This window comes from Bubalus kerabau, chromosome 7 (assembly GCF_029407905.1).
Source record: "Bubalus kerabau isolate K-KA32 ecotype Philippines breed swamp buffalo chromosome 7, PCC_UOA_SB_1v2, whole genome shotgun sequence".
Taxonomy (NCBI): domain Eukaryota; kingdom Metazoa; phylum Chordata; class Mammalia; order Artiodactyla; family Bovidae; genus Bubalus; species Bubalus kerabau.
Window position 1 is genome coordinate 49,771,847 of NC_073630.1, and position 18,481 is coordinate 49,790,327.

Below are 18,481 nucleotides of genomic sequence, written 5' to 3' on the forward strand. Positions count from 1 at the left end.
CACTTCATGGCAGATACATTGGGAAACAGTGGAAACAGTGTCAGACTTTATTTTGTTGGGCTCCAAAATCACTGCAGATGGTGATTGCAGCCATGAAATTAAAAGACACTTACTCCTTGGAAGGAAAGTTATGACCAACCTAGATAGCATATTAAAAAGCAGAGACATTACTTTGCCAACAAAGGTTTGTCTAGTCAAGGCTATGGTTTTTCCAGTGGTCATGTATGGATGTGAGAGTTGGACGGTGAAGAAAGCTGAGCACCAAAGAATTGATGCTTTTGAACTGTGGTGTTGGAGAAGACTCTTGAGAGTCCCTCGGACTGCAAGGAGATCCAACCAGTCCATTCTAAAGGAGATCAGCCCTGGGATCTCTTTGGAAGGAATGATGCTAAAGCTGAAACTCCAGTACTTTGGCCACCTCATGCGAAGAGTTGACTCATTGGAAAAGACCCTGATGCTGGGAGGGATTGGGGGCAGGAGGAGAAGGGGACGACAGAGGATGAGATGGCTGGATGGCATCACTGACTCAATGGACATGAGTCTGAGTGAACTCTGGGGGATGGTGATGGACAGGGAGGCCTGGTGTGCTGTGATTCACGGCGTCGCAAAGAGTCAGACATGACTGAGCGACTGAACTGAACTGAACTGAGCTGAAGAAATGCACTCCCTGGTTAGGTACCCGAGTGTTTGGCCAAAACTCAGAGCTTTTTATATCACCAAAATGCAGAAAGAGAATAAACACTAAAGGGAAAATGAGCAGTTTCTTATTGTCCCCAACTTTATTTTCTTACAAAACTCATCTTTTTAATGCAGTGTTCTTCGGGACTGGTACTTCGTTAAATACTTCCTCTGTCAGGATAGGGCAGTTAATGATGCAGTGACAAACAACCTCCAACCTCGGTTTGAGTTGTCTTGACTTTCAAACAACATCAGTTTAGTTCTCACTGTACTGTGTGTTGCTGAATGAAGGAGCTGTCATCTAGAACAGCCCTGATTTCCAGGGTAGAAGGGAAAGGAGTGTGGATTAATCATGTACCACCGCATCTAAAGGCAAGGAAATCAAAGTGCTATTTCACAGCCTTCCGCACGTGCATCTCCTTCAAGCCACGCTTTGCTCCCAGAATGGGGATGGCTTAGACAGATCCACTTGTTCCCCTGCAGTGCCTCGAGTCTGCAGAGGAGAAAGGGGCTTCCTTCTGTCTCCCTGGCACTGATCTTCCAGCTTGTTGTGCCGGTTGCAGTACCAAGAACAAGCTCTGGATGATTGTGGTAATTGACTCCTCTCTCTGTATCTACTCTCCCAAGAAGCAGAGACTATTTTTCCAGCCCTTGAATCTGGCCTGGGCTTGTGACTTGCTTTGACCGATGGAATGAAGCTGAGGTCACTCCAGGTCAGCCCGTTTCAGCCACTCCAGTAATTGACTGCAGATACATGGCTGAACCCACTTAAGCCAAGTCCGGATTGATGACCCACAGCTAGATAAATGGTCACTGTTCTACAACACTAAGTTTCAGGTGGCATGGTACATACAAAAGCTAACTTGCATAGTGATGGAAGCTGAAAAGGAATTGACTAAAAGGTTGTATTCTCTGAAAAACCAAGGCACTCTGAGGTTTATAGGCTGTGCCCAGAATGATGCTGTAGACCTGGGCTGGCACTGAACACTGTACCTGCTGCTGTAGACATCAGTACTGAGACCACGTCGTGACCGACGACCCTGGACCCTGGTGGCAGCCACTGGGGCCACTTAGGAAAGTGGGTGGGACTTTCCTGGCGATCCAGTGGTTCAGACTCTGCACTTCTAATGGAGGTGACATGGGTTCAATCCCTGCTTGGGGAACTAAGATACCACATGCTGTGTGGCACAGTCAAAAAAAAGGCGGATAAAGTTCTTATTGTTGACACCTGTCCCCAGAATTAGCTCACATACAGGCAAGATGGGGCTTCCCTCATAGCTCAGTTGGTAAAGAATCCGCCTGCAATGCAGGAGACCCCAGTTCAATTCCTGGGTCGGGAAGATCTGCTGGAGAAGGGATAGGCTACCCACTCCAGTATTCTTGGGCTTCCTTTGTGGCTAAGCTGGTAAAGAATCTGCCTGCAATTCAGGAGACCTGGGTTCTATCCCTGGGTTGGGAAGATCCCCTGGAGAAGGAAAAGGCTACCCACTCCAGTATTTTGGCCTGGAGAATTCCATGGACTATGCAGTCCATGGGGTCACAAAGAGTTGGAGACGACTGAGAGACTTTCACTTCACTTCACAGGCAAGATATTCTACAAAATAAATATTAATAACACATGAAGGAAAGGGCAGTGAATCAACAAAGCAGGAGACCTGGAGCTAGGGTCCAGGAAGCCCCCATGGTGTTGGTGGTGGTGGTTTGGTCACTCAGTCGTGTCCGGTCTTTGCAACCCTGTGGACTGTAGTCCACCAGGCTTCTCTGTCCATGGGATTCTCCAGGCAAGAATACTGGAGTGGGTTGCCATTTCTTTCTCCAAGGGATCTTCCCAACCCAAGGCTCTCCTGCATTGCAGGTGGATTCTTTACCAACTGAGTCACCAGGGAAACCTATGGTATTGCTAGACATTAACCCTTCAGTAGCTGAAACAGAGAAGTTTACCACAGGAATCCTGGGGCAGGAGCCAGGGCACTTGGGCAACACTACTGCAAAGCATTTCAAAGTTTTAACAACTGGTAATACCACACCAGTGCATACCATGGTCCCCTGCTAACTCAGTCTCTGGCAAGGAGACTAAAATTGCATGCTTGGCTTAGATTAATCAAGATCCACCCCCCATCTTGATGAACTGGGATTACGGTCACACAGCCACTCAGTAGGTGAACAAAAGGATAAAATCAGGGCTTCACCAATAAGGAAGGAGGTGATAAGGGAAGATAAATTGGCAAAAATGATCATTAGAATCTGCGACACACCACAACTCCTAATGGATAAGATGGAGTGAGATATGCAGGACAGGGCAGCTCAGGCCCTAGGGGTTGATCATCAGTGTACCCTGGAACACAGCAAGGGCCACAGAGGCCCAGGGTAGCCGCTGTCCCAGTATACCTGTATCGGGGGTTTGCCAGGATGTGGGACTTTCCATGCCAAAGCTGACAAAGCCTGGGACAAGTTGGTCCCACTTGGTCACCTTGGTCACAAGGTCAACTGGTCCATGGCCTGCATGATGTTACTTAAGAGGAGTTAGAAAGGGCGAGAGAATGTTCTTCACCAAGATCACTCTGTTCATTCATTCATTCCTTTTCTTCAGTAAGTCACAAGTTCAATGTCAATCATGTTTTACAATTCTGTGCTATTTTCCTTACAATTCTATGGTTAAGGCTCTGTTTAGGACTAGGGGAATCCATTTCACCCAACAATTTCAATTCAACAGAAATCAATGAGGTCAGGAATATCAAGCCAACTCTGAAACATGAAAGAAAATCAAATTAACCTAAAGCAGCTAACATCATTTCTCTCCCCTATCCCATTGGCAATTTGTTTTGCAGCTTATATTTATATATAAAAACCATGCCTCAGATTTCAGGATAAACCCAGGAAAAACAAGAACTAGGAAAGATTATTTCTTGTTTCCCTTTACAGATTCCTCTTCAACCAGAGAACTTCCGAACCCTCCACCCCATAAAAAGAAGAAAAAGAAAAAAGCCTGTGTCTGCATTTTTCCCCTTAGACAGAATGTTGACTTTCTTCTCTTCATTTTGACACTTTCACTTCCTTTGTTGCAAGGTGAAGTGGGCACCAGAGTCAGGGTGCCCGGGACTCTCTCTGCAGCCTTTCACGTCACTTGAGCCTCCAAGAAGAATCTGTGTTAAGAGTTTCTCTTCAACATGATCGGACTGCTCTATTCAGCGTTGTCGAGGTGAGTGAATCCTCTCGTGAATTCTCGATGTCACATTGGCCATGAAAATATTTACTATGCTTTAGCTTGTGATTTATGGATCCATAAATTGCTTTTTGCCACTGCCACTTCAAGACATGGTGAACTAACCCTCTCCTCTGCCACTTCAGTCACCACCAGGAGTTTTCTTGTCACCTCCTCTCTGATGCAGCCTGAGATTACTTAGCAGAGGCTGAGGCTAGCTTCAAAGGATGAGGTTTCTATGCTCTCCCTGCCTTTGAGCAAGCAGGTCTGCTTCATAGGCCCTGCCCCCTCTTATGCTTTTCTAACACCATACTTGCTTACACTTACCCTAGCAGAGAAACACAAGTTTTCTGGAATCAAAGACCTATTCTTTCTAGGTGGTTTAATTTCAGAAGCTTCCTTTTAATAAGGTCCTCCAGAAATACATCTGTTGGTAGCTGATGCTAACCGAGTTCCTGGTTTATTTGAAAGTGGGCAGCTTTCTCTCAGTACAGTGTTGGGTTCTGCTGGAGATACAGAAGGGCCTGCAATTTACTTGCTATCCTCAAACTTATAATCTAGTTGAGACAACTGAGTGCCTACTGTATACTGGGTGAAGGGTTTCTGAGCTCTGGGCCCCAGGGCAGGGATTGGGGATTGAGTTATGACAAAAGGGTCACAAATCCACAGATAGCACAAGCATTACCTGCACATTTCCATCCTTTTCTTATCCAAGTCTTTATGTGACAAATATCTGCTGAGTGTTCATATGCATGCCTGGTGGAATAATGTCTTAGATATGTCTGTGTATTTTTCAAAAGCATTTGGATGCAGTTGTAATGGATTAAATATAAATCCATTTAAAGTGTTTTCTGGGTTTGTAATGTCCTGCTGTCACTGAGTATTTTCTCAGTCAATGGATGCCAGAAATTCATTATCATTGTGGAACTACATGGAAAGAGTTAACATTTTAAAAGGTTTCCTTGATACCAGGAAACATGGGGACTTTAAAAGAAAGCTAACACAGGTGCATAACAATACCAGGTGTGGGACTTGTAGGAGAGTAGCTCAGAGACCTTGGCAGAAAACCTTGGAAAAGCCAGGAGGTATGGGGAGAGGCACAGAAGGCATCAATCTTGTGTTTGAATAACCCCTACATATCAGTCTATGATCAGGAAAGGACAGTTCTCTAAATAATGCATACAAAGTCTTTCTTTTAAAATGATTTAGTGACATATTAAATTACTGTATATAATTATTATATACAACATATAACGAATAAATCCAGAACACTCAAATCTTCACTTCCCTGAACAATCCATCTAGCTCCATTTCTATAGATTAAGTTTTTCAGAAGCAAAATATATTATAATTCTCCATGCCCATGGTTCTTTATACTTTCCCAAGTGCTTTCCCTACACACTGTTTGATTAAACATCACCAAATATATGAAGTGTGAATAATACAGGAATCATTACATACTACAATCGACATACAGCACTGTATGAGTTTACAGTGTACAGCACAATGACTTGACTTACATATCATAAAATGATGACCACAAACCATTTAGTGAACATTCAGCATGTCATTTAGATGCAATGTTAAAGAAATAGAAAAAATTTTTTTCCTTGTGATGAGAACTGTTAACAACTTTGATATATCACACACAGTCATGTAAATTATATTTAGCATATTGTCCATGGCATCACTAGTGCTTATTCATTTATCTTATAACTGGAAGTTTGTACCTCTTAATTGTCTTCAGTCCATCCCCTTCCCCAACCACAAATGTGATCTCTTTTTCTATGAGTTTGTTTTTGAAATATAACTGACCGACAGCATTATGCTAGTTCCTGTTATATAACATAGTAATTCAATACTTTTAAACATTTCAAAATGATCACCATAATAAATCTAGTTACCATCTGTCCCCATACAGGATATTACATAATTATTGACTCTATTCCTCACACTGTACACATTATCCCCATTTCATAAAAGAAGTTGGAGTGTTTAGGAATAGGCAATGAATTATGCAGATATAAAATGGACAAGGATTAGGTAAAATTGTCAGGAAAACAGATTACAAATAAACTTAAAATGATCTTGGAACATATAAACCGGAAAGAGGCGGGGAAAGAGGAAGCAAGCTCAAGTCTTGTTCTTCTACTGGTCATCATCCAAGTTCTAACTAAGAAGGCCGTGCTCACTTTAAATGCCAATCTCTTAAAAAGAGATATTTTAGAGAATGCAGGAAAAAAAGTAATAAAAATATTGTTTGAAATAAATAAGAGAAAATCTAGAAAAGAAAGACCAAGAAGCAGACTGCTATATTACAGGAGAAATTAAGGGCAACTGACAAATTCCAGTTGGCTGAACAGGATTCAAACAATTGGTCATTTCCCTTAACTGTACTTTCATGGAACCATAATTCGTGTAGCCTAAAAAAAATTCTGAAAATTAAACTTTATTAGGTCTCCTTTTCAGTTCAATCCAGTCGCTCAGCCATGTCCGACTCTTTGCGACCCCATGAATCGCAGCACGCCAGGCCTCCCTGTCTATCACCAACTCCCAGAGTTCACTCAAACTCACGTCCATCGAGTTGGTGATGCCATCCAGCCATCTCATCCTCTGTCATCCCCTTCTCCTCCTGCCCCCAATCCCTCCCAGCATCAGAGTCTTTTCCAATGAGTCAACTCTTCGCATGAGGTGGCCAAAGTACTGTAGTTTCAGCTTCAGCATCAGTCCTTCCAAAGAACACCCAGGACTGATCTCCTTTAGAATGGACTGGTTGGATCTCCTTGCAGTCCAAGGGACTCTCAAGAGGCGATGCATATTTAAGTGAAAGGAGGCACTGTCAAAAGACGGCTTGGATTTGAATTTTGCTTTCAGCGCACATTAGCAAGCTTGATTTCTCCTAACTTCAATTGTTTCATCTCTCAACCGAGTGTGATAATACTTCTATGGCATAGTCGTCTCCAGGATTTGAGATGGAAGCAGAGCACCTGGGCTTCCCAGGTGGCACTAGTGATAAAGAACCTGCCTGCCAACGCAGGAGACATAAGTAACACGGGTTCAATCCCTGAGTCGGGAAGATCCCCTGGAGGAGGGCATGGCAACACACTCCAGTTCTTGCCTGGAGAATCCCCATGGACAGAGGAGCCTGGTGAGCTACAGTCCATGGGGTTGCAAAGAGTCAGACACAAACGAAGCAAAAGAGCGTGCATGCACGCACATAGCAGGGTACCCAGGACACAGCAGAAACTCCAGCAAGGGGAGCTAGCTGGCAGTGCTGGTGTAAATTAACGTGAGTTCTCATTGCCTGAGCACTAGACTCTGAGTAAAGACCTGGGTTTGGATCCTGACTCTTTCACTTAGTAACTGTAAGATGAAATATTATTCAAGGAATTTGTATTTATTTACCCTGAAACTCTTCACTTATAAAAATGACTACAATTTCTCTTCTTACTTTTAGTTTGAGGTTCAAATGAAATTACATATGTGAAATAGCTTTTAAATATGTGTGTTAGTTACTCAGTGGTGTACACTCTTGTGACCCCATGGTCTGTCCATGGAATTCTGTAGGCAAGAATACTGGAGTGGGTTGCCATTCCCTTCTCCAGGGGATCTTCCCAACCCAAGGATGGAACCCAGGTCTCCTGCTTTGCAGAGGCAGATTCTTTGCCATCTGAGCTATAAGGGAAACCCAGCTTTTAAATATACATGTCATATAAAAATAGAATCCCATTGCTATTAAGTCTTTGAAAACTAATCATCTAGGTTAGAACAAATATGTCAGTATATGTATAACAAAGGTATCACCATAATAGGAATACAGGGTAGAATTCTTCCTATATTTTTAGAAGTCCTAATAACAATGACAACCAAAAAAAAATTACAATCAAATTACAAAAACTATTTAGTTAGCATAAGGGGAAATTGCTTAATTTTAAGGATGAGTAAACATTTGAACAGGCTTACATGGGTCACAACAGACTGTCCACCCCAAAGGCAGGATTACCAAGGATGATCAGCCCTCTGTCCTGGGTAGTTTATGAAAGAATCAAAGAGTCTGAAAGCTCAGAAGGGACCAAAGAGAGTTCAGCTCATCCCACTTGCTTGACTGAAGAGGAAACTGAGACCCAGAGAAGGGAAGGTACTCAGTCACCAGGACCCCAGTGAGGGGCCGTGGGGCGAGCCTGCCACCTGCTTCTGCCTTCGGCTTCTGCTTGGTGTTCTCCAGGACTACACTGTGGCTTCTGTTCAGATGCCTGCCCCACTGGCATTAAAATCTCCGCATCTGGTAAATGGGAAGGACCAGGGAGTAAATTTCAAGCTGTCTGCTGAGCTAGAGGAGAAAATCGCCCTAGGATGTTTCTGCGTCGGGAAGTGAAGGGCTGGAAATCCATATCTGAAGGTCCCCCCTCCTTCTGTGTTTATGATATCATCCAGGAAACATTTAAACAACATACATGGAACGAAATGTCTTGCCAGGTGGTAGCGTGTGACATATACAGACAGCCCCTGACTCACAAAGAAAGACTACAGAGACCCATACATACAAACAGCTGCTGCCACCCGCCCGGCCCCCACCACCTTGCAGCTGTCACTGGCTGTGTAAAAAAATTAAAAAAGAAAGAAAGGGGCTAGAGAAAACACTTGGACCACTTGCAGATTCGGCACATTCAGAGGCAGAGGAAGGGAAGAAGTTGTGGAAGCAGGAACCGCGTAATGGAATGGACTCTCAGGATACATTTTTCAGCCATGGATGATCTGACAGCAGCCCCTCTCCCTTTGCCCTGAGAAATCTCCTCCCGGGAAGGTCTTCTCCCATCCATGCTGCCAGAAATGTTATCTATGTAGCATGTTGTCTTAAAACCTTTTTGGAAGAAAGGAAGGCAGAGAATAAATAATAATTAATTTACCGCTAGAAATCTCTTTCAAGAGTCACTCTCCTTTATAACAGTTAATAATCAAGTATCTACCTCACGGGATTGTTGGGAAGATAAAGTCAATCAATGAACTAAAAGTCCTTAGCACTGTGCCTGATAAGTGATATAACACTAAATGGTTTTAAAGGATTATTAGTAGCGCTCTTCCATTACCGTATGTAAAATAGATAGCCAATGGGAATTTGCTGTATGACTCAGAGAACTCAAACCGGGGCTCTGTAACAACCTAGAGGAAGTGAGATGGGGTGGGAGGTGGGAGGGAGGTTCAAAAGGGAGGGGAAATATGAATACCTATGGCTGATTCGTGTTGGTGTTTGGCAGAAACCAATACAACTCTGTAAAGCAATTATCCTTCAATTAAAAAATAAATTAATTTAAAATTTAAAAAGACTATTATTAATAGCTCTCAGGAATTCCCTGGCAGACCAGTGGTTAGAACTCGGTACTTTCACTGTGGAGGGTGGGGGTTCAATCCCTAGTCTGGGAACTAAGATCCTGCAAGCCACATGGTGCAGACAAAAGAAAAAAAATAACTATAGTTATTCCCATTTTACAGATGCAACAACTGAGGTGTAGAGAACTTACTTTCCCTAGCCCATATAACTTTGAGGTAGAACCAGTATTCAAATCTGTCTCTAAATCCTATAATCTTAACTACTGTGCTATAAACAGCCATGTGCTTAGCACTGGTGGGTGGGGGTGAGGTGGCAGTAGAGGGATGTTAGAGCCCATCATTCATAGACTAGCAATAATTGAGTTAATTCTTGTGAATCTGTGAATTTCCTCCGGGACAACAACCATGCTCACTTGCATTCAGGAAACAGGAATTCTGACTGGTGAAGGGGGTCAAGTAGGTTATTTGGGGAAGAAAAGGGAAGACCTGGGCAAGGGACCCCAGCTGGATACTGAGTAGAAATCCTGGAGACAGAAATGACAGATAGATGGGAGTGATAGAAAAGCAGATTGGAGGGAGTCAAAGATGAACTCCAATCCACGTGACACTCCGTCTAGGTCTGACCTAGGAAAGCGGAGGAAGATTTCTATCTCCCTGTCTCCACCACCCCACCTTTCGCCCCACCCACGGCTCCAGATAACTTAGTACTTTTGGTAGACGAGAGAAAGGTTAAATAACTCTTGTGGGCTGGTTGGAAACATAACCCTTCCACTCCTGTTTGTAATGCATTTCTTTTGGGAAATATATGCTGAGTTCCAAACAAATCACTTGCAATTTAATACAGTACGTGTACACTTTGGGTCTCCAAGGGCTGGGTGCTGTGCTGGGTGCTGAGAATACCAAAGGAAACACAAGACCAGGTCCCTGGCTTTGAGCAGCCGGGAGCCCTGTCAAGGAGAGAACTGTAAGCTCCCAAGGGACAAGATGCTGAGTGTAACAGGAGAGGTGTGTACAAAGTGCCTTGGAGCACAGAGCAAGGGAATGGTGAAACTGCTTTTAAATCAACTTTTAGAATTCAACCTCTGCAAGTTGGAAACTGCATGCAATGCATTAAAATTACGGGAAGGACACTCTTACTATTTCGTTCTGAATGAATTCTTTCAACAGAACTATTGCCTGCTGTTTTCCTGCCAAGTGGTGGTATCAATACCTGTTGGGTTTGTTTGTTTTCCTAAGAGGTTAGAGAGAAGGATGATTTCACGGACCCTAAATTCAAACTGCTCTGATTTGAATCTGACTTCCATTTCCCAGCGCTAAGACCTTGACTTTACCTCTCTTAGACTCAGTTTCCTTATCTGTAAAATGGGGCCAACAAAAAAAAATACCCTAGTGTTCCTGGGAGGACTAAATACCTAGAAAGTCCATGTTTCAGAATAGAGTAAATGTTTCACTAAATCTGCCTATTGTTACCCAGATGATAGATAGGAACTTCTGACTTCAAATAACTTTATGAAGTTGTTCAAGAACTGTGTTCCTGAAAGAGTTTTAAATGATACACAGATGAACATATTAAATTTTTAATAGCATATGCTTATCGTCACATGATAGGGAGGAAATATATATCTAATGCTACATTTTAAAGATATTCTTTAACATACTCAAAGATACAGAGAACAGACTTGTGACTGCCATGAGCAGGAGGGAGAGGGGTAGACTGGAATTTGGGGAGGAATTTGGGGTTGGTTGGAGAAGGAAATGGCAACCCACTCCAATATCCTTGCCTGGAAAATCCCATGGACAGAGGAGCAAAGAGTCAGACATGACTGAGCAACTAACATACTTTGGGGTTGGTAGATGCAAACTATTACATTTAGAATAAATAAACATCAAGGTCCTACTGTGTAGCACAGGGAACTATATTCAATCTCCTGGGATAAACCATAATGGAAAAGAATATTTTTTAAAGAATGCATGTATGAGTCACTTTGCCATACAGCAGAGACTGGGACAACATTGTAAATCAACTGTACTTTGATAAATAAATAAAAATTAAATTAAAAAAATTTAAGATTGTTTTCCTTAGAATGAATAAAAATTTTAGAAAGTATATTAAGTGAAAGGAAAACTATTTAGAAAGTAATAGTCAAATATTACTTCTTCTCTTCCAAAATAAAAGTAACAAGATGACTGTGATACTTAAGTAGAGACTAGAAACAGAGGTTTCCCTTAAAATTTTTCTTTTCCTCCCACCCCCGCCCCGACTGGGCATGGCTTGAATTAATTTAATTTTGTTAACTTTAAATAAAACATATTAAAATGTCTAAATTTTAAAAGGAGGGATGAGGGTGGGAACATGGCAGAAATGAGGGCCTCTCTTCCTATGTTTTCTCACTGTAACGAAATTCAACACTTTCATCTAGGACTCTGGGTGAAAACAGCATTTTCTAACGTCCCAACTAAAGAGAAAGCACATCTGAATAGTAGAAAGAATGCCTTCTGCATGCCCCCACTTTCTTGGCCCCGATTTCAATCCTGGTGGAAAAATTCCCTGAAGCCGACGACAGCTGAGTTCCTCACCCGGAATTCGATGATCAGAAAAGGAAAATGACACCCTGAGGTTCTGGGGGCCCTGGAGCAGCCTGTGATTCACACAAAGACCAGAGAGTGACCTGCCACCTGTCAATCTCCACCCCATGAGCCAAGGGAGCTGAAGTCAGAGGGGATTCAAGTTTGGAGGGGGGGCAGTGAGGGGGCTTGGGGAGGAGCCATAGAAAGAAGCAGAAGGACAGTCAGTGTCAGCTTGTACCCCGGATTTCCCCAGAATCTCAGTAAGGCCTCTGGGGCACCCAGTCCCCTTTACCCCTTCTTTGTAAAAATCACCTCCAGGAAAGTCCCTCTGTCTAACACAGCAGTTGGGCTTTGAAGCCTATGAATGGTCATGGCTAGCTGGGGTTTCCCTAGGGTCAGCGTCTCCGTCTGGGTGCCTCATGACCCCATGTGTCACCTCCATTGACAGCCTTGCAGAGGACAGGTGGAGCATCTAAAAGCACACACGACCCAGGGGCACTATTTGCTAGAGGCTTAGCTCATGAATTTGAGCAAACTCCGGGAGATGGTGAAGGACAGGGAAGCCTGACGTGCTGCAGTCCACGGGGCTGCAAAGAGTCAGACACAACTGAACAACAAAATGACAGCAAATAGTTCATACCAGCCTGAATGTCCTCTCTCCTCTCTTACTCCACCCATGGAGATGTCTGCATCTAGCTGATCACAGTCACCTTCTTTCCACCAACCTGGTCACAGTCTTTACGTCTCCTACCATGGAAAAGGGAAGCATAATCACAGGGCCCTCCCTGGGAGAGAAAGGTACAGAGGAAAGAGTATTCACTGAGGCATGGGCAGGGGCTTTCAGATAAATCCCTCCATTTCAGCCACAAGAATAGGATTGTTAGGTAAAACGCAGAACACTCAGGTAAGCTGGAACGTCAGATAAGAAACAAATGATTTTTTTAGTAATAAGAATATCCTGTGCAATATTTAGGATATACTAATACTAAAATACTATTTTAGTTCCTCTGACATTCCAATTTAACTGGATGTCTATATTTTTATTTGCTAAATTTAGCAACCCTACTCTAAAACAACCTCAGGGACTTCCTTGGTGGTCCAGTGGTTAAGAGTCAGCCTGCCGATGTGGGGGACACAGGTTCAATCCCTGCTCCCAGAAGATTCCACATGCCTCAGAGCAGCTACGCCACTACCGCAACTACTGAAGCCCACAGCCTAGAGCCTGTGCTCCCCAACAGGACAAGCCACAGCAATAAGAAGCCCTCGTACCGCAACTAGAGAGTAGATCTTGCACAACAGTGAAGACCCAGCACAGCCAAAAATAAATCAATAAGTAAGTAAATAAAAAACTCATGAGGCTGGCATTATTATTCTTACTTTCAATGTGGAGGAAATAAGGCTTTGAGAGATTAAGTAACTTGCCTGAAGCTACAGTACTTACAGGTGACAGAGGTGAGATTTCAACCCAGACTCATCAATTTCAAGAGCAGTACTGGTTCCACACCAAATAGGGATCCAAGCCTTTAATGAAAAGGACGTTTGGGATGTTAATGGAGGAAACTGAGGCTTCTCTAAGAATTTGGGGGAATTCTTGGATGCCTGGCTCAAGATGTAGACAATCACTCAATAAACAGTATGTTGATGTAATGAACTGAACTATCGCCATGCTTGGTAGCTGGAAGACTCATCTCCTTTCCTAAAAATGCTCCTAAGACTTGTTCTCAGTCCCAGCTCAAGTCCTCCTTCAACACCACCCTTCAGCGCCTAAAGGGAGCACTTCACCCCATGTGTATAGGCAGTGGAAGATGAGGTCATGGGACACAGCTCCAAGAGAAGCTTTGAGTTGTGTTACATCCATTTAACATATGGAGGAAACCCACAGGACTGAAGAAACTGGCTGGCCCAAAGAATAAACCAGTCGTCTCTTGGCCGGACAACCTACAAAGCTCAGCGTGTGGAGTCCAGTCACCTTGCTTGAACCAGGCTGCCTCACCACAACTTGAAAACATCTGTCTTCACTTTCATTAACATTATTTTAGCGGAGCAGGGGCCATGGGGATAAGAAGAGGGAAGGGCTGTCCTGCTAGAACTCTTTCTAATCTGAAGATGAGATCCATCAGCAGATGCAAGGCTCTTTCAGCCTCGTTTCTTTCTTAGTTTCTATGAATCTGCAGACAGGAATCCAGACAGAACGCATGTAGCTCATAGGTGCCCACAAACCTCCGGTCCCAAGGAAAATTGCTGTGGCTCTGTCTGTAGGAGAACATTGCCCAGTCCTCATCTAAGTCTCAGTGTTTTCCTCCAGATCCTCACTGCAGGAGCTGTGGCAGATAAAGTGTAGTAAGGGTTAAAAAAAAAAAAAAAGGTATTGAAAGAAAATGTGGACCCAAATCCACTACCACCAGGAAGTTGACTACCTTATAATCATTTTATTTCCTGACAATCAAAGCAGTAAACACTCACTGTAGAAACGTTTGAAAATGCTGAAAAGGCTAAATAAACAATAAAAACTACCCAACATTGCATCATGCAGAGCTATGCTGCTTCTGCTGCTGCTAAGTCACTTCAGTCGTGTCCAACTCTCTGCAACCCCATAGACTGCAGCCCACCAGGCTCCTCCATCCCTGGGATTCTCCAGGCAAGAACACTGGAGTGGGTTGCCATTTCCTTCTCCAATGCATGAAAGTGAAAGGTGAAAGTGAAGTCGCGCAGTCGTGTCTAACTCTTAGCGACCCCATGGACTGCAGCCTACCAGGCTCCTCCATCCATGGGATTTTCCAGGCAAGAGTACTGGAGTGGGGTGCCACTGCCTTCTCCGATGCAGAGCTATAACCTGTCCTAAAATTGTGGTGTATTTTCTAAGGATCTCTGTCCATATGATAAATATAATTGATCTTAGACTTCATATGTGACTTTATTTCTACTTTTTTTAACCTAACAAATCATAGACACTTCTCTCAACACTGTTAAAGGCTCTCTGAAGGATCTTTAAAACTTTTGATGAGTCCTTAATAGATGCGTTGAAAATGGTCATAGGTAATTTAAGTATTCTCCTCTTGTTAAACATTTAGAATGTTTCCAGTGTTGTCCCTAATTGAAACAACATATCAGTGGACATATTCACATACTTTGTTTCTTAATTGTTATTGAAATATTGTTGTTATTTAGTCGCTAAGTCGTGTCCTATGTATAGTTGATTTAAAATGTGTTAGTTTTTGGCATACAGTAAAGAGATATATATGTATATATATTTCAGATTCTTCTCCATTTAGGTTATTGCAAGATGTTGAGTTAGTTTTCTGTACTATACAGTAAGTCCTTGTTGAGTTCCCTGTGCTATACAGTAAATCCTTGGTTTCACATATGTTTTTATCAGATTTTTGGCACCTGTTCCCTCAAGTCTGGAATCTAATATAAAACAGCATCTAATTTGATCCAAAGATATGTTATCTTATTATGTTTTCTGCTTTACAATGCTCTACAAAAGGCTATGCCTTCCAGAGGCCCCACCAGCTGACCTAGTTGGAGAACCACAGTGGTCAGTTACACAACAAGAATGACCTGGTCCCTTGTTGAAATCCAAATGAAAGGGATTCCTACACAGCAGGAAATCTTAGTGACAGCATCCCCTCACCCGCCACCTCCCTTAACTCAGGCCGTGGTGTACAAGAGAGAGAGGGACAGAGGGAGAGAGGAGAGAGAGAGAATCCCAAGGATGATTTTCAGAGAAACCACCACACGATGTGATTCCACGGGGAACATGACGATAAAAGTCCTCAGAACTATGCCGCTTGGTATTTTAACAGAACCGTTGCTTGCTGATTTAGTTAATGATAATGTTGGGTTCCAAATTTGCTCTAAAAGGGACTCTTAAGTGTTCTCAACTTGGACAGGACTGGCTTAAAAATAAACAAATAAGTTATATAAGTCCAAATTTTGGAGGATCGGGTTTTGGACGCCAAGACTCTGGTGTAGGATTAAAGGGGCCTGCCTCACATCTCGTGGTTGGGCCTCACGTGCCGCCTGCAGGGTGGAGCAGCAAAGAAGCGTTCCAGCTGTCCCCGAAATCCAGCCTCTAATTTGAGCACCAACACCCACAAGGAACTCAGGCAGGGTGCACCCCATGGCTCCTAGGAGACACACTTGGTGCTTAAAAGACAGCGAAGAGAAACAAAAGAAGCAAGCACAACCACCAGTAGATGATGCAGACTTCTTTTTCTTGACTCTCTTCCAACGTCAGATGCTTTGAAAGGCTCACGGGTGCTATTTAAGACCTGTCATCTTCCACTCGAGTGTTGGCTGCATCTGGGTGGGAAATGAAGTGATTACTATGTGTTGCCTTTTTAAAGTGTTCAAGGAACCTCCAGGAAGAAAGATGTCAGGGTCTGCAAAACTTACCAGTGTGGTTGGAGCCCTCCTTTGGGTCCAGCTGTGGGAGACACTGCAAGAACAAAAGAAACCCAGTGCTGTGGTGGGGTCCTGAGTCTTCCATGCATTCCAAGAATGATATGAATGTGTGAAATGTCACAGATGAGTCCATTCATTCACATATTAACGTCACAGAAGTATTAAGAGCTAAGTAAGTGAAAGGCACTGAGGGTCTAAAGGTTAAAGATACAGTAGACTAGGTTCAGCCCTCAGATTGCTTGTTGTAGTTGAGGAGAATAGCTGTGTTCACAAATAGCCAGAAAATGCTATATACCCATCACCATCGTTGATGTAGACCAAGGATCTACGTGGGCCAGGAATACAATGCAGCAGCATTACTCAGTTCTAACCAAGTAACTGGCTTCCTGAAACCCAGCCCCAGTGTGGCTGGAGCTTCATATTTTCCAAAGCAGGAAAATGCACCTTTTTTTTGTAAAATATCCTGATTTGTTTAAGTTGGCTAAATTTTTTAAACTATGCAAACTAAACAAAATATACCTATACGCTGGACCAGGGCAAGCCACCTAGGTGAACCTCTGAGGCAGACTACATTTGCTAATATGGACATAGGGACATATACCTACCCTTATGAACAAAAAAGCACTTTATACAAGCCATATATCTAATATGATCACATTTTTATTGCAAAACCATGTATTTACACACAGAAAAAAATGGAAGGCTACATCAAATGTTAGTAGATACTCTGGTTGGCAAGATTACAAGTGATTTTTTTTCCCCTTTTTGTTTTTCTGTTTAAGTGAAATTTTTACAATGGGCATGCATGACTTCAATAATCAGAATTTTCAACAAAATTTAAAAGTTTACAGAAAAGACCCAAGCGCTTTTAGATTAGTAGAGATAAAATATGAAAGCCTTAAAAAATAAGAAAAATTTAAAAAGAATAAGAATTAATGAGAAAAATTAAGAATAATAAAACCCAAGTGATACAGAAATAAATTATCTACATTGGGCATTTACACTGGTGCAGGAGGAAGGATACTCACAATGGAGTTTACAGGCATTATCTTTCTTATTCTTCGAAACTTCCCTGTAATGGTACAAGTGTTATTCCCATGCACAGGGAAAACGATGAGGCTTAGAAAGCCTAAGTAACTTGTCCAAGGTCACATAGCATAGAACTAGAATTCAAAACCCAGGTCATCAGCCTCCAGTTGCTGAATGTTAGCCTGACCTTAAGTACAAGATCCCCATAATCAAAGTAAGGGAGGAAGATCAGGGACATGGGGGTCTTTGATCAGGCCTTGAAGACCCAGAAAGAGTTCACACCCTAGATATAGAAAAGAAACAATATTACCAAAGAAGTAGAGATGATACCAGGATATAAAAAGATTTTAAACTTAATGAAGTAAGGATAGTAGGCTGGAGAAGTCAAAAGAGTCCTACGGACCTAATGCCAGGCTAAGGAATTAGACTTTATTTACAATCAGTGGAAGCCATTGATATTTCCAGCACAGAAATAAGATGGGTGTCAGGCCAAGACCACCATTAATGAAATTTCACAGACTGGGTGGTTTCTACAACAGAAATCTGTTTCTCACAGTTCTGAAGGCTTGAAGCCCAGGATCAAGGTGTTGGCAGGTTTGGTTTCTCCTGGGGGCCCTCCCCTTGGTGTACAGGCGGCCACCTTCTCACTGTGTCTTCCCGTGACCTTCCTCTGGTGTCTCAGCGTCCTCTTCTTATAAGGACACCAGTCAGTTTGTGTTAGTGCCCACCCTGATGGCCTCACTTAAACTTGTTTCCTCTGTAAAGGCCCTGTCTCCTAACACAGTCCCATTTTGAGGCACTGGGGGTCAAGACTTCAACATGTGACTCTGAGGGGGAACCCAGTTCAGCCTGTAATAAATGATGATGCAAAAAGAGCACTGACCTTGGACAGTCAGAAGCCCTGAGTCTGAACGCTGCCAATACCCCTTATTATTAGATGCGGGACCTTAAGCAACACATTCAAGCACTTTGCCTCTCATTCATTAAATTAAAAAAAAAGCAGCTGATACAGTTTGTCTGCACTGCAAGGTTGTGGTAAGGCTGAAATGAAATAATTAATGTATTTTTAATGTATCCTGCCACCCATTTTAAACATTTAGGGCCCCTACTGTAACAAAATGCATTTACATTTGAATTTTAATCTATAATTCTGAATTAATAAACATTTGCTGACTATCTATAATGTGGAACATGCTGGCATCAATGAATTTCCCAGACCTCATTTAATCCTCACAATCTCACTGGTTTGGAAACAGACCGCCTCCTAAT

At 42.8% G+C, this 18,481-nt stretch overlaps 1 long non-coding RNA gene across 1 annotated transcript; it reads right to left on the bottom strand.

Moving 5' to 3' along the window:
- Window positions 1-7,764: 7,764 nt before the first annotated feature.
- On the bottom strand, window positions 7,765-16,014 carry LOC129657728 (uncharacterized). Its single transcript, XR_008717038.1, has 5 exons — window positions 15,970-16,014; window positions 13,997-14,097; window positions 13,218-13,297; window positions 8,588-8,741; window positions 7,765-8,162 (listed from the first exon to the last, which is right to left on the bottom strand). It is a non-coding gene; the product is annotated as an uncharacterized LOC129657728 (long non-coding RNA).
- Between the last annotated feature and the right edge of the window lie 2,467 nt (window positions 16,015-18,481).